Source organism: Lactuca saligna, chromosome 8 (assembly GCF_052625555.1).
Source record: "Lactuca saligna cultivar CGN05327 chromosome 8, ASM5262555v1, whole genome shotgun sequence".
In the NCBI taxonomy this organism is placed as follows: domain Eukaryota; kingdom Viridiplantae; phylum Streptophyta; class Magnoliopsida; order Asterales; family Asteraceae; genus Lactuca; species Lactuca saligna.
In genome coordinates this window covers 204,998,890-205,018,376 of record NC_136424.1, presented here as the reverse complement: position 1 = coordinate 205,018,376, position 19,487 = coordinate 204,998,890, and the positions used below count along the sequence as shown (strand labels likewise).

General features: G+C 38.4%; 1 long non-coding RNA gene across 2 annotated transcripts; it reads left to right on the top strand.

Moving 5' to 3' along the window:
- The first annotated feature begins 16,695 nt into the window (after positions 1 to 16,695).
- LOC145008597 (uncharacterized) lies at positions 16,696 to 19,170 on the top strand. 2 transcript variants are annotated; one of them, XR_013663557.1, is made up of 5 exons: positions 16,696 to 16,838; positions 16,941 to 17,361; positions 17,806 to 18,025; positions 18,187 to 18,355; positions 18,841 to 19,170. It is a non-coding gene; the product is annotated as an uncharacterized LOC145008597 (long non-coding RNA). The 2 variants fall into 2 exon arrangements; XR_013663556.1 differs by having other exon boundaries at positions 17,806 to 18,067.
- The last annotated feature ends 317 nt before the right edge of the window (positions 19,171 to 19,487 follow it).

The following is a 19,487-nucleotide window of genomic DNA, read 5'->3' as shown; positions in this document are numbered from 1 at the left end:
TTATCTCAGACCATTTTCTGTTTAGTGAAGCATGATGCAATTTAGGGCTTGTGGTGGTCATTTATGGGATGATTTGATGCCCATTGGTTCCCCCTTTGAGTTGAGGCCATGGATCTGGATCCATAGAGGTCCAGAGAGCCTCACTCATCAAGCTTTATGGGTGACAATAGAGTCCTTGACCTTGTGTTGTAGTATTTGAGTCATAAACATCATATATGGTCATATAGAGGTTGTATGTGCATCAAGATTGTAACTTTACGTGCTAAATGAGCTTGGAGGGACTGGATCTATGGATTAATGAACTGGATCTGACCTTTAGAGCAAGATTGAGTCAGTGCATGGCACGGACTCGCCGAGTCCGAAGAACAGACTCGGCGAGTAGCATGAATGTTACCCGACCACGCAGTGAGTGGCCTCGTCGAGTTGGGAAGGGTGGACTCAATGAGTCAAGGGGGAGTCAGAATGGACAGGTGGACTGAGTCAAACTGGACTCGCCGAGTTGTTCTTGAGACTCGGCGAGTTGAGTCGTGGTGGCCCTACAACTCGTGCCAGGTGGAACTCGTCGAGTTGAGGGAATGCTCGACGTGTCAAGGGAGGATTCCAGGGAAATTGGTGTACACGCCCAGACTCGCCGAGTCGCCTGGGTACTTGCCGAGTCCGGTCAGAGTTGACCGTTGACCATTGACCAGAGTTGACCAGTGTTGACTCCTTATTGATAGTCAACCTTAGAGATATAAAGTGTTAATTAGAAGCATATAATGTTATAGGAGGATTAGAGCTCGGAGGATCGAGCACGAGGGATTTCCAGGATTCGTGAGATACCGAGATACGCGAGGTGAGTCTTCTCACTATACTTTACCTTGAGTAGGTAACCAGAGTTATGTGATAGAGAATTTGTATGCTATGTATGTTATGTGTTGTACTGCATGATTTCTATGTGATTTATGTGGTGCATGTTTATCAGAGCTAGAACCTGAGGGTTCACAGAGTTTGGGTGCACGGACCCACAGAGTTATAGCCTAAAGTGGCTAATATGTGTTATATGTGGTATTTTGGGGAACTCACTAAGCCTTGTGCTTACAGTGTTGATGTTATTTGTTTCAGGTACTAGTGACGACCGCGGGAAGGCGCCGGCTTGATCCGTATACACACACGTTCGGAGCTTGATATTATGATCTTGGGATTTTGTACTGTTTTGTTGGATAATTAAAATGGTTGTTTTTATGAATATCGATGGAATTATGTTTTATAAAAATTGAAAAATTTGTTTGAAATTTTCGGTGTTACAAAACTCGAATTTTAGATCGAGTATTTTTAGCCGACACAACCTAAACGAGAACCGAAGGTCTCGTCAATATTAGTATAACGGTAAAAATACTGACGAAAACCGACGTCGGATAAAGAAGTTATGAATTTTTAACGGTTTTTCCTGTCCCGGTCTGTTAAAAATAATAATATTAAAAATTAATTCAAAATTAGCCAACGAAGTCTAAACAAAAGTTGTAGAATATATTCCCGCCTACGCTTGCATATAAAGAACGTCAAAAACGGAGTCCGTATGAGAAAGTTATGGACTTTAGAAGGTTTGGGTGCAATTTTCGAGAAATTCGCATGGATTAAAGCCGACCACGTCACCCTCGCCTCGCTGCTGACCCATGTCCGAAGCAGCTGCATCATCCGAGTCATGGCCCCATCCGAGACCAACGGGTATCGCATGTGTAGCCTGTACGAAGCGAGCCACGTCTCGCCTACCAGCCTCCGACGCGCCTTCGCATCCGAGCCACGTCTCCCCTCCGATCCGAGCCTCGTAGCTGCTACATGGAGTCTTCTTAGCCATTCAAACTTCGGTGTCGCACCCATTAAATTGGGGGGTTGCAAGACTTGCCGGTTATAATTAGAAATTTGCCACTTTTCACACCTAAACTTATATTTTCACTATTTTGACTTCCCCCGAAACTCTGAAATCGTTTCCAACACCCGAAACACGTCCCGAAGTGTCCGAAGACCCGGAAAACTTTATCTTTTCAGTTTCGAAGCTCCAACCTCACAGAGCCCGGTTTTCATTAAAGCCCCCGGTTTTATCCTAAACGATCATTTTAAGAAACGAAGGGCTTCCCGATTATCATAAATCAATGTGAGTGTATAGTCACTTTCATCTTACACATAGATATGAAGTATTTTATATAAGTACATGCTATGTGTATATATATTTATTGTTTATTTGATATGGTTGTTGAATGAATGTTTTATACAAGTTTTAAAATGATTTAATATATATATATATATATATATATATATATATATATATATGTATATATATATATATATATGTATGTATATATATATGTATGTGTATATATATGTATGTGTATATATATATATGTATGTGTATATATATATATATATATATATATATATATATATATATCTTTTATCTACAAATATGTTGGGTATAACATGGGTAGATGAAATAGTTGGTGTGTGATAAAATGATGAGAGGCCTCGATGTTGTTGTTGTTCCAGTCATCTAGCAGAGTATGGATGACAACCACAGACTTTTCTATGCAGTCCAGTGGAACGCTAGCAGGCTCGCAACCTGTAGGTGTTTGTGGGCTTGATGTTCACCGGTGTACTCCATCCCCCTCATGGTTGCCTTATGGACATATATGGCTGAGGAATCCCCTTAGCAGTAAAGTCCATCCCGATGATAAAATCCTTAGACTAGGTCCCTTGTATAGGTGTTTAGGGACGTAAAGTGAGGATAACAGGAATGGGTAATCAGGGTTATTGTTGGTTTGATGAAATTAATAAATTTATTGTTGATCGATGTAATCAATAAATTTATTATTATTTGTGGGTTGAAAACCCTATATGCTCACCAGGCTCCCAAGCCTGACCCACTCAGCTTTCTGTTTTACAGGTAGTGGACCCAGAGCATAATTTGGATGATGATGAGGGATTTTTGGATTATAGGCCAGTATTTGTAAATCACTATTGTAAGGCTTATAATGCACTGTTTATGCTTTTGATCTGTATCGAACATGACATCCCGAGTCTTTTTAAAGAAATACATTTCTACAGAAGTGCTTTAATAAATCTTTATCATATTTTTATTTTAGGAACAAATTTCGCAACACTTTTATGTAAAATGTTTCTCTGATTTTCAAACAAGCATAAACAAAATCGGTCTTTTCTGGCTATAAAAATAGGGATGTCATAGATTTGTTGTTATAACACATCATCCAGTGGTTATACATGATTTCATCCATGAAATTTTCTCTCTTTCATAGATATTCAAGTGTTTTCAAAACACTAAGAACACCAAGAACACACACTAGTGTTCTTGGACCTTAAACACCTTTAGAAGCTTCTATATTGTAAGTACACTTGTCTTAGCTTGTTTTATACTTGAATCAACTAGTTTAAACCTAGAAAACATTAAGAAAACAAGATCAACAAGGTGTTTACGGCCAAGGAACTTCCTTGGGCCGTAAACCCTAGTTAAGGGTGCAAATGAACCCTAATCCCTTCCAAAGCCTTGGGATCAAGTCTAGAACACTTCCAACATGAGCTATAGATCTTAAAACTTGACTTGGTACAAAATACCATGAGTTTATGGCCGTAAACTCATGGAGAAATGGTCATTGGGCCGTAAACTCATGTAGTTATTACCATATGGGCCATAAACTCCAAAGAGAGGCCCTACACCCCTTATATGCAACCCTATGTGGTTTAACACATCATTACAAGTGTTTCCTAGTCCCAAAGGTTGTTCCATTACATAATTAGTTGTTATAAACAGTAATTGTAAGCATATATGTGTCATTATATGTTAAATACGATCCGTGTGTGCTCAAGTCTTCACTTGACACTTCGTATCCTTTACCGATCTTACATTCGCATCACTTACTTCAGGTGAGTTCATACCCCTTAACTTATCTTTTAAATGATTTTAAATGCTTTTATAAGGGGGGGGGGGGGATACAGGTAGAAAACATGCTAGTTATATAATAAATCACATGCGATTTATAACTGTGTTTCAAACAAGGATTTCATATACTTCAAACTGTGTTTCAAAACAAACTACTTTTAAATCGTTTTATAAACTAACATCAAGTCATTAGTTATTTATTGTTCAAAACTCTTTAAATGTATTACAAAACCTCTTTTTAACTTATATACTATCAGAATGCATGCTTATATATGTATAGTTATATACATAATGTTTAAAGGACTTAGGACTGCTAGCTCGCTTTATTTCCTTTTCCTTGTTTGGATGTGGACTTAGGGTATCGGCCCGTTGTCCGAAGGTCGTCTAAATATTAGATATATATTATGTATATATATGTTGACATAAAAGTTCTATTCAACAGTTCAGTACCTTTGGCTAGCAAAGGTATACATTCATCTATTCATATACATAACTTACTAGTAAACTATAATAGGTATAGTTTAGGAGAATTGTATCATATACAAGTACTATAACAGAGAATACTATAACAAAGAATACTACAACAGAGAATACTAGAAGACAGAGAATACTAGATAGAGAATACTATAACAGAGAATACTATACATAGAATACTACTACTACTATAACAAGTATACTATAACAAGATTCAGAGATAATATAATGTCAGATACTGCTTCATGACACATCAACCATTTCGTTATGTCACGTTTTGTAACCAGAATCTCCTGGAGGGAGAGCATGAGTTTGCGTATAGATCTATACTGGATTGACTATCCTACACCTTTGTTGTTCGCTACAGTGGGATTTGCAAGTCTACAGGTGCCAAATGTCATTTCTTTCGACGTCTTTCATCTTCGTGTTATAGTCAGATTAGTATGGTAACAATCATATCACATTTTGCCTTAATTAAACCATTGGTTCTAAGGTAGTTATTACTTCAGTGATTAACTATAAATAATACTGCAGTGCATATTTACATTTTCCCACTATATTCAAATTGTTATCTTCTCACATAAAGTGTAATATAAAACTATATTTTGGTAATGATAGTCATACTTAGGAAAGCCATTCACTTTTACAAAGGAACAAACATATAAAATAGTCGGGTCTTGGTAGAAGACTATTTTTTATACTAGTAGAAAATATAGGATTTTGTAGGAGTTTCAAACATATACAAACATTTACATTGTTCAATTACAAACATTTTCATCAAACTTATAGAAACATTGACACTAAATACTTATGAACTCACCAGCTTAAATGCTGATCTATGATTTCAAAATAACTAGTATTCTCAGGTCACCAGTAGATAGGTACCGATGATCAGGTTTTGAGAAGATGGAGCATCTTCAAAACTAGTCTTTTATTTTGATTATTCATTTTTGGTGTCTTATTACTATTAAGGAACACTCTTGTATGAAATTATACTATTAATGCAATAGATGATGTTGTTACTTATTTACTACTTTGCATTGGTATCATAATGTACATGACGTCCTCCGCCCAAAAATGTATCGAGTTCCTATGTTTTCCAACAGAATCAGGGTAACCTCAACCCAACTCGTCAAGTTCTGTTGTGAACTCGTCGAGTTCTTTAGTCAGTCAAATAGCTTAATTCATTAAGCCCTTTTTCTCAAATCCAAAGGTTCCAAACTACAGATTCCTAACCATAGAGACATGTAGAAGGGTAAAGTTTCCAACTTTACCCCCAAAGATAATCTAATAAGCCTTAGACCCAAACCATAGTTCCTTTGAGGAGGATCTTGACCCATTAAGCACTAAAATCTCATCCCATTGTCCCAAAACACAAATATGTTGTCCAAAAGTGGACAAATCACGTAAAGTTTCTTACTTTACATCCATGCATGCTTGAAGCACGCTCCAAGGTCCATTTTAGGCTTCATAGTGGACATATTACGTGAATGAGACATGGAGACTATAAAGCTTGCAACTTTAATCCTTTAGAGGTCTTATAGAGGCTAGATCTACACTCTCAACCTCTGGAAACCTCTTTCCTTTGGACATCCAAACGAAAGTCCCCAAACCAAACCCTAAACTACAAAAGATGAGATCGGATAAACTACATGTCATGGTTGTGACTTTATACCTCCAAGATGCAGCCTTTGATGTAGAGTTTTTAGATCCAAGTTCACTCTTCCAAGCTTGATACTTCTCTATTCAAAACCTCCTTCAAAGATTTCAAATAACCACTCAACCACTTCACAAAACTCAATGAGCAAGGAGGAAAGTAATTCTAGGGTTTTCTCTGGGAAAAGGGGCTGGTAAGGATGCCAACCCTAGGAGTTAATGCTCTTTATATAGGGTGCAATGCCCGAAAATTAGGGTTTTCATCCCCAGTGTCCACTCATCGAGTTGGGGAATCCCAACTCGTCGAGTAGATCCTCTGATCTACACGACTGGAAGGCTTCCTACTCGTCGAGTTCCTTTCTATACTAAAAAGAAATTCAGAATTAATTCATACCTGGAGCAAGCGTTACAAATCTCCCCCAGTTGAACTAGAATTCATCCTTGAAGTCTGTTGATGTGAAAAGGTCCAGATAATGCTCCCTCATCTCCTCCTCCAGCTTCCAGGTCCATTTGGATCCTCTTCGGTGCTACCATTACACCTTAAATAGCCTTACTTTCTTGATCCAAAGAACCTTAGTCTTCCTATCCAAAACTGTAACATGTTTCTCAATGTAGTTCAGGCTCTCATCTACCTGAATGTTGTCCAAAGATATAATTGTAGCCTTGCCAGTGACACACTTCTGCAGCTGGGACACATGGAAGGTGTTATGAATCTAACTCAACTCATCCGGAAGGTCTAGTCGATAAGCAACCCTACCGACTCGGCAGAAATCCTGAATAGACCAATAAATTGGGGCCCAACTTCCCCCTTTTCCGAAACTTAATGACACCCTTCCATGGTGGCACTTTCAGCAAGACGAAATCTCCCACCTGAAACTCAAGGTTCTATCGGTGTTGGCCAGCATAACTCTTTTGACGGCTCTACACGACTCGCACCCTTTCGTGTACCTGTTGAATCATCTCGGTGGTCTTGAGTACCACCTCAGTGCTTCCCATGACTCGATGTCCTACCTCGGCCCAAGACACGGGAGTCTTGCACCTCCGACCATACAACATCTCAAACAGAGGTCGGTCAATACTAGCATGACAACTATTATTTTATGAAAACTCTGTTAGTGGGAGGTATGTATCCCAACTCCCTACGAAATCCAATACACATGCCCGAAGCATATACTCGAGCGTCTGGATCATCTGGTCGCTCTGGCCATCCGTCTGGGGGTGGTAAGCGGTGCTGAAATGTAACTGGGTGCCCAATTCTTCATGGAATTTCCTCTAAAACTTGGAGGTGAATCAGACATCACAGTCCGAGACCATGGATACCAGTACTCTGTGCCTAACCACCACCTCTCGCACATAGATATCTGCCAATTTCTTAGCAGAGATACTCTCAAGGATCATAATAAAATGGGCACTCTTTGTCAACCTGTATACAATGACCCTAATGGAATCCACACCCCTCGCTGTCCGTGGTAACTTCGTAATGAATTCCATGGTGATCTCTTCCTATTTCCACATGGGAATGGGTAGCGGCTGAACTTTGTCGTGGGGCCTCTGATGTTCGGTCTTGACCTTCCTGTAGGTCAAGCACCGCTCCAGAAACCATACGATCTCCTGCTTCATGTAGGGCCACTTGTAACCCAACCTCAGATCTCTGTACATTTTTTTGGCCCCCAGTTGAATAGTGAACTTGGACTTATGTGCCTCCTCCAAGATTTTCTGTCTCACACCTCCGGATACCGGTACCTACACCTGACCACACTGTGTCAAAAGACCCCGACCATCCCGAACAAACAAAGGAATCTGCCCACAAATCCATTATATCTTCCAGTTTTCTTTCTTCAAACCCTCCACCTGATCCTCCTTGATCATATCCAATAAGGGGGACATCACTGTCATCATCAAATAGACATCTCCAATCGGAGCACAAAGTGTAAAGCCCTATTTATTTATTAAATCAATAAATAAAAAATAAGCGAATAGTAGCCCTAAAATAAATAATTATATATGCGGGGTGTTGGGTTCGAGGAGTAATTGCTATATTTTTTAGAAGTTTGGGGCTAAAAATGTGAGTTTGGGACTCATTTTATTATATTTATGAAGAGAGGGGCTCCGTGGTAATTATTTGAACTTAATTTGAAAGGAGATTGGAGGGACCAATCCTGCCATTATGACAAAATGTTTGTGGGTGATGGGTATATAAACACGTTATGAAACCCTAGACCCAAGGGGCAGTGCAGCCGCCATCATCGGGCTCTTCGGCCTACACCCTCTCATCGACACCTCCATCCAGCCGCCCCCTCTCCTCCGATATTTGGTGCCATTTCCCTTTGCTGTTCAAGTCGCAACCATCCCCGATGAAGTCGCCAATCGCCGGAGACCGCCAATGATGCTTACCATGTCCTGAGATATCGAAGTCTGTTGGGTGTATCGGAAGTGATGGACGATGTGGTCATTTCTGGTGGAGGTGCGACCACCATAGTAGAGAATCTAGATCGCCGAGTGTGTTGTGCTTCGTCATCGTGGCGTCTGGGAACCCGATGGTGGCTATAGGTGGAATGGGAAGTGTTGATGTGTGGGAGGTGATCGATGGGGTTCTTCTCGCTACTTCACTGCAGCCGTTGAAGATTAAGCCGATGGTGAGTGACCTCGGTTCTATGTTGCTGTTGCGACGGTATTCCGACGAGATGTACCGGTTCCAATCGCTGCTCCTCGGGGTTTGTTCAGACCGTCATCACTGCCGCCACTTCAAGGCATCGTTGCTACGGCCGCCGACCTTGCTACCGTCAATCACTGATGTTGGGCGATGCTTGGTGTGCGTATTTCATGTGTGACTTAACTTCAGTCAATTATTTGGTGTTCATATGTATTGTGGGTTATTTGTCTAGTCGGAAATCGCAAGGCTGCCGCCTTGCACCACCGCCGGCCACCATTTGGGTGGCTATGCGTGTGTATGTGTATGCTAGTGAGTGTGTGCGTGATTTTGGATTTGTGTTGTAATCTGTAATAGTATCGGAATAATGAAAGAACTCGAAAACCACCACCTTAGGGTGGTGGTTGCCGCCTCTTTCCGCCACCGACCTCCGTGTCGGGTGGCGGTGTGCTTGTCTTGTGAGTTGACTCGATTGGGGATGCTAGAAACCCTAATGGGCTCAAAGGAGCTCTAATGGGCCCAATGAAGCTTAATGGACTCTAATGGACCCAATTAAACCCATATGGGCCTAATAAGATTTTAGTGGCTTAATAGGCCCAATAAAGCCCTAATTTACATAAAAGGCCAACAAATTGAGAAATGAGCTAATATTTGGATTGGAAAACCCTAATGCTAATGAAACCCTAACTTTAAGAATCAATCGGGTCACACACACGAGAATTATTTAATAACTTAAGATATTAAATAATAATCATTGGCAAACTAACATAAAACATAATGGAGTTAATGGATTTAGTCCTTAATGGGTTAAGAAAGAAGCACCGAACCCTAATCATCATTTCATGTGAAAACTCTAATTTCGGATTATGGGCTTGGACTTATCGAGACCCACATTTGGGCCATTGGAATGGAATTGTGTGATTAACCCCAATCACACCATATGACTTATTTAAAAGAATGATGGACTTAATGGATTAAGTCCTTAGAGGAATAATTCCTTAATGGGTTAAGTAGGAAACTTAATCCTAATCGGCATTTTATGTGAAACCCTGACTTCACTTGGGTTTATTGTTGGGCCTTTCTATTGCTTAATAATTGGATTATTAATGGGCCATCCAAGAATAATTATATGGACTAAAATGATTTAATGGGCCTAGGGTAAGTCCCATGTAAGGGGTTGGGCCCAATTTGGAAATTTGGGCCATAGATGGACCATAGTTGGGCCTTAATGATTGTATGATGTTGGGCCTTAGAATAAGACCATGTATAGGCCTGGGCCCAATTTGGAAAATTGGGCCATATGTTGGGCTTTGATTCCTAGTTCGCTTTGGGCCTATGGTTTGGGCCTTGGGCTTGAATAAAGCCAATCTTAGGGTAATGTAGTAATTATCCAAGTATGTATTTATGGTTATGTGTTGGGACCCAATTATTAATTGGGTGTTATTTTGGTGTTGACAGTTCGGGAATTTGTCATCCGGCAGCTGTGGTTGAGTCTGCAGGACTTCAGCAGTGTGGGGTTGTGACTACGGGACTTCAACAGTATGAGGTGAGTTACCTTCCAGTAGCGGTGGGTCTAAGGCCACAATGTCGACCCACCAGTAGGAGATGTATGATAGATGATTGTGTTTGTGATATCATCTAGGTTTGCTACTACCTGATATGTTATATGCTAGCATGAGATGTTGTATGTAATAGTAGTGGAGTTCGGTTATTAGGACCGAAGGGTAGTCAGACACCCCAGATACGTCTGACAGTATGTGATGATATGTTGCATGCTGGCTTGTTATGTTTTATGCGATAGAGGTAGTAGGAGGGGACTAGTCCCCGAGGTTCGGTTGTTAAGACCGAAGGGTAGTTCAGACATCCCAGATATGTCTGATAATATGTTTATGTTATGTTATATATGATAGTAGTAGTAGGGGTGAAATAGTCCCCGAGGTTCGGTTGTTAGGACCGAAGGGTAGTCAGCACCCCAGAATGGCTCGACATGGGTAGTTAACACCCCAGAATAGCTTGACGTGGGTAGTCAGCACCCCAGAATGGCTTGACACGGGTAGGTCGGCACCCCAGAAAGGCCGTACCGGGTAAGTCGGGCACCCCATGAATGCCTGACAATATATGTATGTTATGTGATTATATGGTATGTGGTATGATGGGGGAACTCACTAAGCTTTGTGCTTATGGTTTTTCAGTTTTGGTTTCAGGTACTTTGTGTCTAAAGGAAAGGAGCCGACTTGATCGCAACGCATCACACTATGGTTTTCCGCACATGAGATCTTTGGGATTACACTCTGATATTATTTTATGATAACATGTTTGATTATTTCTACTTTGGTTTTGACATGACATGATGTTACGGATGTTTTATCACACTATTGGTTTTATAATGACATATTTTAAAATGAAATTTTTGGCCTGTATTTTTGGGATGTTACACAAAGATATGGAGACATTACCTCTACGGAACCAAGTGCACTGTCTTCACCGACCACAAAAACCTACAACACATTTTCGATCAGAAGGAGCTGAACATGAGGCAACGACAATAGGTAGAGCTACTCAATGATTATGAGTGTGAAATATGCTATCATACTGGTAAAGCCAATGTGGTAGCGGATGCCCTTAGCTGGAAAGAGTCTTCAGGTCACAAGGTGAAGGCACTAACAATGGCCATCCATTCCCATCTATCCGCTCAAATCAGAGAGGCTCAGCTAGAAGCCTTGAAACCAGAGAACATGCCAGATGAAGCTTTCAGGGGAATGGAAAAGAACTTAGAGATCAAGGGAGACGAAGTTTACTATTTCATGAACCGGATCTGGACCCCAAAGTTTGGTGGTTATAGGGAGGTTTTCATGAACGAAGCTCATAGGACTCGTTACTCCGTTCACCCAGGTTCATATAATATGTATCTGGATCTCAAAAAGCTCTATTGTTGGCCAAACATCAAAGCAGAAATTTCTACCTTCGTGGTCAAGGTGAAGGTGGAATATCGAAAGCCCTCAGGTCTACTTTAACAACTAGAAATACCTGAGTGGAAGTGGGAACGAATTACGATGGACTTCATCACCAAATTGCCCAAGACTCTGAATGGCTATGACACTATCTAGGTAATCGTTGACAAATTGACTAAGTCCGCCCACTTCCTGCCAATCAAAGAAACATTCAAGATGGAGATACTGACCTGAACCTACATCCAAGAGATAGTTTGACTACACGGTGTGCCTGTGTCCATTATCTCGGATAGATATAACAGATTCACCTCAAGATTTTGGTAGTTACTACAGAAGGCTCTTGGAACTAAGTTGGATATAAGCACAGCTTACCATTTGCAAACTGATAGGCATAGTGAGAGAAGAATTAAAATATTGGAAGACATGTTGAGAGCATGTGTTATCGATTTTGGTAAGTCATGGGACACCCATTTTCCCCTAGTCGAGTTTTCCTACAACAACAACTATCATACAGGTATCAAGGGTGCTCCATTTGAAGCCCTCTATGGCCATAAGTGCAGATCCCCTTTGTGTTGGGCTGAAGTAGGTGACAGGCAGCTAGCTAAGGGACAAATCCATGACAACACTCTCACTGGTCGGGAAATCATTCGAGAAACCACTGAAAAGATCGTGCAAATCTGAGAATAACTAAAAGCCTCTAGAGATTGACAAAAGAGCTATGCCGACAGAAGATGAAAACCCTTGGAGTTCCACGTAGGTGATCGTGTTCCATTGAAGGTATCACCATGGAACAGAATGATACGCTTCGGGAAGCATGGTAAGCTAAATCCGAGATACATTGGACCATTCGAGATCCTCGCTAGGATCGGTCCCGTAGCTTACAAACTCCGATTGCCCCAAGAGCTTAGCAACATTCATCCCGTCTTTCATGTGTCGAATCTTAAGAATTGTCTATCCGAAAAAACCTTTGTGATACCACTCGATGAAATCGAGATCAACAGGAATCTAAACTTCATGGAAGAAGCAGTAGAAATCATGGATCGGGAAGTTAAACGAACAAAACAAAGTCACATACCGATATTGATGGTTCGCTGGAATGCCAAGGACCTTAATTCACTTGGGAGCGAGAAGATCAAATGCAACAAAAGTACCCGCACCTTTTTCCAAGTCCATGATTGTATTCTATAAGTAGAATTTTGGGACGAAATTCCATCTATCGGGGGGATGATGTGACAACCCGAATCTTTTTTAGTCAACGAAAGTCCAATCCCGTTAAATAAAATTTTGAATTTTATTTGTTCTGTTAAATTTTTGTGGGTTAGAAAATCATTTAAAATTATATAAATAAAATTTATATAAGAGTCGGAACCAAAAACACGTGAAAACCGAGTTTTCCTTTAAAAATAAGCGAAATTCCGTCCAGCCATGCTTTTACGGCCGTAAACCCTGGGCGGTAAACCCGTTTACGTTTAAGAACTCATTTCTCAACCTTAAACCTAACCGGTATAAAGGTTTTTCCCAGAGAGATTTCTCATTTTTCATCTTTTTCACCCAAAAACTCTGCCAAGTGCTCCCAAGGACCTCCCAAGGACCTGCCAAGAACATTCATATCATCAAGATCAAACCTTCAAATCTTCAAGTTTTTCACCAAGAACACCAAGAACTGCCTTCAAATCTTCAAAGGCTGCAAACCATTCACAGGCAAAATCAGTTCACGGCCGCAAACTTGTTCACGACCGTAAACCCAAGATTCCAACCGTAAACAACATTGGACCGTGAACCTTGGCTGAAAATCCACTTTTTCCATTTCAAACAAGCCGCGGTAACATTCCTAAACCAAAATCAAGTGTTTTCCAACTCTATAATTATGGTTTCACTAATTAAAATACAATTATGTGTTTATTTATCATTAGGAAACCATTAATACCGTGTACTACAACTCGAGGGTCATACTTCCGATTTTTGGTTCCGAGCACGTTTACATAATCAACTGTGAGTTCATACCCCTACGCTTTTACTGTTTTTAATGTTTTCATGGGGGGGGGGGGGGTTGATACAAGCCAAATATAAATAATTTTTGTTCTTATAGAAGGGATTTCAACAGAATTAAAACCTATGCAATTGATACAACCAAGCAATCACTACACTTTATAAAATATTTAGACATTTTATCCCTTTTGTAACATGCTGAGCATAAGGGAAGTTTTCAACTTACAACCATAATTTCAAGGTTTTACAGAACAACACATGAATCGAGTACATAACATACAAACAAACTATAATAGGTATAGTTTGGGATTTCATTACACAGTTTTACTAATTCATAGCTTATACATTAACAAAGATATAAACTATGATAGATACTATGGTATACATCACTACTTTCTAAACACAAGAGTATAACACTAAATAATTATTTAAGTATAATTATTTATACTCTACAAGTATACATACGGTTTCAAGTACAAGAAAACAATACAATACTACACGTAAACTAGTTAATACAGGGTTATGAGACATTGCTTCAATTGTAACCTTCGGGGTGCGGGCTAAATCCTACCACTATATAACCAGAGTCTCATGGAGGGAGAGTGTGAGATTTATGAATAGATCTATTCAGGATTGACAATCCCACACCTAAACTGCTAGCTACAGTTAGGCAGGCATGCCTGGGGTGACAAATATCATACCATTTCGACGCCTGAAGAACGTCACAGAGGTCACTAGTCATATCAAGCATGGTTATACCAAAATCACAACATTATAAGCACTACTAAAAAACAGCACTTTAATGACGCGCAAACAATGACACTCGCTCATAGAGGACACGTATTTGTGAGCGCCCTAAAAAATAACGTCAGTTTTGCAAAATTTGAAGGATAGAGGACACGCATTTTTGCGTGCCCGAAAATTAGTGTCAGAAAAGAAAAAAATGCGGAGGGCGCCTTTCATAAAATGTGCGTCGTCTAAATGTGTCACTTTATAACATTTTATAACATTTTAATGAAACACGCGTTTTTAAGGCGGGATTTCACCCGCCCATTGAATCCCAAAAATTAAACCCCCCGCCTCTTCCAATTAGCAAGAAAAAGCCCTACCCTTCATCTTCATAGCAGCATCGCACCTCCACCCAACCTCCGATCTCGCACCGCCAAGTGTCTCCGACCATCTTCTCCAACCATTCTTTCATGTCACACTACACCAATAACAAAACACCGATCACTATTTTAGGTCACCATTCACCAATAGCCTCACTATTCCGAGACTTTAAATCAAGTGTTCATTTGACCATAAAGTCAAAATTGAATCGAATGTTCATTGGACACAAAATCATTGATACGGCCAGCGACGCCCCCGCTCCCCCTTCTTTCAAGTTGTTTACAGGTACGATCCATCAGCCATGAGACCACAAATCAACAAGAAAGGTGCGTATAGTTTTAGTTTGTGTTTCTATTACGGGATTTTTTATATTCCTCATTTCACCTTTTATTTTCAAGAAAATCGTATTCATGAAAATTGTAATTATAGATCGTTGGAAGCATAGGAGTTGTGGCTGTAGGTCTGGATTTAGGGAATGAAGGGCCGCTGGTTCAAAAGAATGTTCATTCCTTTTAAGCCATCGTTATATGACTTCTGTTGGAATTCGTTTCTTGTAGGAAATGTCTGTTGATTTCTTTGTTTATAATTTTAGTTTAAAGAAGTTGTACAAAGTTGAGATTAACTGTCTTCAAAGAAAACGATTGAAGAATTCCATACAGCTTTTCTATTTAGAGAAACTGTTTTTCATACAAACTTTTCGTTTCTTCAGCAGATATCAAGCTCTTAATCTCATGGCGACAGTAACAATGGCAACAACAGCTTGTGCAGCTGCTCTGTTATATTATACTTTAAACAAAAAACTACAATCCAACACAACACCCGATGATGAAGAAGAAAGTGATAGCCTTGTACAGAGTCATGGTCCTTCAGGAGTTGAACGAGTATCCAGTAGACTAATCCAGGCTTCTGCAACATGGCTGGAAACCATTTCAACTTTGTCAGAAACTCTTCGATTTACATATTCAGAAACTTTAGGTAAATGGCCAATTGGAGATATAGCTTTGGGCATTAGCTATTTGTTAAAAAGATAGGTTAGCATGTATCATGATGTCCATTTCACCATGATTTGAGGCTTCATTCGATTGATGGAATCTTATAACCTTGATGTACAGGGGAATTTGCATATTAGTAGTGTATATAGAGGTGAAGAAAGCCTGCAACTTACAGGTCCTGAAATAGTTTCTGAGCTTAAATATCCCTTGGATTTGTGGACTCCTTTTGGCATTTCTCCAAAAAAACATTTCCCATGTTTCTAGAGGAGACATGCTTTTCACCTGAAGATGTTCTTATTCAGGAACCCAAAGCTGGAGTAAGTATTCTCTCTCTCTCTCTCTCTCTCTATATATATATATATATATATATATATATATATATATATATATATATATATATATATATATATATATATATAAGCTGGATTAAGGACTGTTTCTTTTTTTGGTGAGGCTGATTTGCTAATTGACTAAATGACCATTTTACCCTTACATCTGATGTCAAAAGATTGGTTGATTTATATCAGATTTTGAAGCCGGCTAAAACAATACTAATAAACCACAAGACAAAAACATTCCTTCTATTAATTTGTGGGACCCACAACATCAAGGACACTCTAACAGCTGCAACAGGGGCAGTTGTATCATTTCATCATACAGTTGTGCATGAAGGAGGAGTTACGAATTTTGTATTATTAGGTTATGCTCATTGTGGAATGGTTGCAGCTGCTGGATGGATTGCAAAGCTTTCAACTCCTCTTCTTCTTAAAGCATTCCAAGATTACCCTGATTATAAGCTTCAAGTATCACTTTTTTACTTTTTATCTTTTCTTTTTTTATATTCCAACTTTTAACATATATATTTAAAAAAAGATTTTCCATTGGATTCAGATTGTTGGACATTCTTTGGCTGGATGTTTTTTTATATTTCAACTTTTTATCTTTTCTTTTTTTATATTCCAACTTTTTATCTTTTCTTTTTTTATATTCCAACTTTTTTTATATTCCAACTGCTGCACTTTTAACTTATGTCTTAAGGGAACAGAAAGAACTCTCTGCAACTATTTGTGTCACATTTGCTCCAGGTAAATCTATCAAGCTATAGCATTCTACTTTATTTATTTATTCTCATTTTACTTTTGAAAAATCTAAATTGCTATAATTAAACATTGTTGATATGATAACAGCCTTCATCCATCAAAAATATCATTTGAAGAGAATCTTGTTTCTTCGTAAACGGAAACGTAAAATCCCGGTTCCTGGTGAAATTGCAAAGTGTAACAAGCCCGAAACTTCAAATCCTTCAAAAGTGAATCTTGTTTTTGATGATATTCAACTGTTGATATCTGATGAAGATGTTCATGAGAGAACCAAGAGTACATCCCCACCATATCTACCTACCTCTTTCCATCACCATACATAACGATTATGGAAACTACTCGGGTAGAACATCGATGGGTGGTTCAGTTGGTGTCTTGAATGGAGATCAAGAAAAAGAAGAAGTCAAATATTTAAGTCAACAAAATGGCATAAAGGTTGATGAAGATGATATAGAGAAAGAAAAACGACAGACATCCGAGTATCTTGTTTATTATTACGCAGATAAAGGTAAAAATGTGAAGATTTGATAGCACAGTAGTTATTAGAAGTTCTTTTTTTAATTCAAGTTGCAGAAAATGCACCATACAAATTCACTTTTGACTGTAATCTTATATACCCTTGAATTTGTTTGTTTCATGAAACCAAAGGTATACACCCCTCAATTCACGACAAAGGTCTGAAAGTTGCCATCTTTACAAATAAAAGTTCCCATAGTAAATTGGGAAGTTTCATTAGCAATTTAGCATACTTGTTGTGTTAATGGATGTGTATAAAGATTTTAGAATAAGATATTAATTAGTTTCCTATGAATTGTGTAAATATTTACGGTTAATTACATTTTATGTAAATTTTTAGATAATTAATTAGTTTCCTATGAATTGTGTTTTACAAGATAATAACCTATAATTTATAATTTAGATATTTATAAAATTAAAGTTGAATTATTTTCAGGTTGGAGCAAGAAATAATGGAATGATTAATGGAGGGCGATAGAGTCATTCCGACATTGAAGCCAAAACATTTGTTCTCTGGGAAACAGTCAAACGGGAAGACTACTAGACGTTAAAGAGGTAAATTATATTTTTTATTTAATTTTAATGTGTTATTTTTTTTGTGTTTAGGTTGCAGAAAGTACTGCTTGCTAAAAAAGAGGAGGTACGACAAGATAAAGGTTGGCTAGTTTCTCTGTGTTTAGTATGTAAAATATTATTGTGTAAGTACTTCTACTTCCATTGATTTGTTAAGTATAGCATCCTATTACAAAATAAATCTTTGATCAATGTTCACAAAGGGGTTCAAAGATCTTATCATCATGGTTTGTATTCATTACAGATAGAGGATTTACCTCCAAAAACTGTTTTTATAATTGTTGTGAAGCTTTTTCCTATGCAAAGGGTACTCTACAAAAAATTCCTTGATGTTCATGGACTCATAGAAGAGAAGGCTTCTAAAGAAAAAACCAGGAAGAGTTTTTTTTTCCAATTATCAGGCATTGGCTCAGGTATTCTTTTTAACTTAATGGACTTAAAAGCAACATGACTTAATCTATTAAGTTATTGGATAAATAATGTACATTTATTGTCTGTATGTTTTACTCTGTGGCTTTTTGTTTTTGTTCAATAATTGTAATATGGTTTCCACTTGCTAGATATGGAATCATCCTGGAATATTGCAACTAATGAAAGATAGAAACTTTAGGAACGTGAAAATGTTGTTGAAAATTTCCTTGAAGACAGTTTTAGTGATGAGAACTTGGACTATACCATGACTAATGGAGTTAAAGTTTCATTTTCTTTCCCGTGTGCTAGAGTATCCGTTTGGAGGATGTATATCAAATAAATATGGAAAATTCTTATCTATTTGATCTAATCCATGTTACCTTTTAAATGTAGCACCATATTATTCAAACATCAAATCAGGGCATTTGACTTTACCATCTTCTTTTATGTTATATTAATTTGATTTTTTTATTTGTTTTATGAAAAGCTTTAAGAGCTACAGCTTTAGTTGTTAAACGTAAGGATGATCGAGTAATGCGAAAACAAAGAAGAGAAGTCAGTGACAAATGGGTATATATTACATTGTTCCAAGACCATCTACTACAGCAAGGTTGGTGTAAGAGTTGATGACGAGAACATTGTTACGAGACCTTCAGTGAGTTATGATGATGTCCCTTAATAGCAATGTAGTATTAGGTTATATAGTTAGGGATGATTATTTGTATTTGACATGTTAGTGCAATGAATTATCTTTCTTATTTATTGTATTTTATTTTGTATGACATTAACTTTTGTGCAATGGATTGTATTTTTTGTATATGGTATTTTATTTTCTATTATGATATATGAAATGCAAATTTAATTTGAAAATTAGTAAATCTATAAATAATTTTTTAAAAATAAAAATAAAAATTACGATACGCAAAAATGTGTGTCATCTTCATTTATGACATGGCCTTTCTTGACAATGGCTTTAATGATACGCATTGCGTGTCGTAAATGCGCGTCGTCTCTAGACGACGCGCAAAAGCACGTCTTCTATCGTTATGACAGGGCCTTCCTTGACGCGCATTTGCGCGTTGTCTGAGCGTTTTACGACGCGCAATGAACGTCGTAAAAGGCTGTTTTTCTAGT